The following is a 1,058-nucleotide window of genomic DNA, read 5'->3' as shown; positions in this document are numbered from 1 at the left end:
ATTAGTACTTATAAAGCACATATTCTGCATGACCATATTTTACATGCCTAATCCTACCCAATACCTAAATTTAACAACAACCTAACTAACTATTAATAAGCATCAATTTTATTGAGATAAAAGTCATAGTTAATGGTTTGTTAATAGCGAGAATTGGACCTTAAAATAAAGTGTGACCATTTTATCTTTACATAAACTCTGACCTTAGTATAACCATGCTTCCACAGTCATCTCCATTCTCCTACACTGCCCACTCTGCCCCCAGCAATCTGGAACTTGAAAGTGAATTAAGGGAACAGAGAGAGAGATCACTGACGTTTACAATGACTGCATTGCATGTTTAATTCTTTAGTTAAATAATTGTTTAACTTAAATATTGTTTAAGATGCCATTGCATGTGGTGACTCACATATTTTGTTGCGATCTATGGAAGAGAAACTTAAAAATGGTGGCTCGTCCGGGATCATTTTACTTTCTTTTACCAATTCCAAATGCACAAACATCTGCGCTAACTTTCACCCTCTAATTTTTCTGTTCAATCTCAATTTTGCACTGTTTGAGCAAATTCTCTCTTCTTTTGTTAAAATGTTCTACAATCTCCCACAATTCTTTCTTTACAAACACTGTATACCTCAGGGGTGTCCGATCCTATTCCTGGAGGGCCAATGACCTGGAGAGTTTAGCTTGAACCTGCTCCAACACACTTACCTGGATGCTTCTAGAGACCTTGATTAGCTGGTTGAGGTGTTTTTAGTTAGGATTGGAGCTAAACTTTGCAGGACAGTTGACCTCCAGGAACAGGTTTGGACACACCTGGTATACCTTGTTTGAGCAGTATTTTAACTTAAGTGCTGCAATACATGCTTGTTTTCTCTTGTCATATTCTCTTTGGCATAGCAAGAGATACAAAACCGTGGACATATGGACATTCTTTTAAGATTTGTTGGTGCTCTTAACAAGTACTTTCCAGGAATACCGTTGTTGAGGCAGCCAGTAACAGCACATCTTAATCCTCCACTCATTTTTATTTTTAGCAATATTCAGGGAGTTTCTGTTTA

The sequence above is a fragment of the Sinocyclocheilus grahami genome, unplaced genomic scaffold (assembly GCF_001515645.1).
Source record: "Sinocyclocheilus grahami isolate Dianchi unplaced genomic scaffold, SAMN03320097.WGS_v1.1 scaffold264.1, whole genome shotgun sequence".
NCBI classification, from domain to species: Eukaryota; Metazoa; Chordata; class Actinopteri; order Cypriniformes; family Cyprinidae; genus Sinocyclocheilus; species Sinocyclocheilus grahami.
This window is presented reverse-complemented; position numbering follows the sequence as displayed.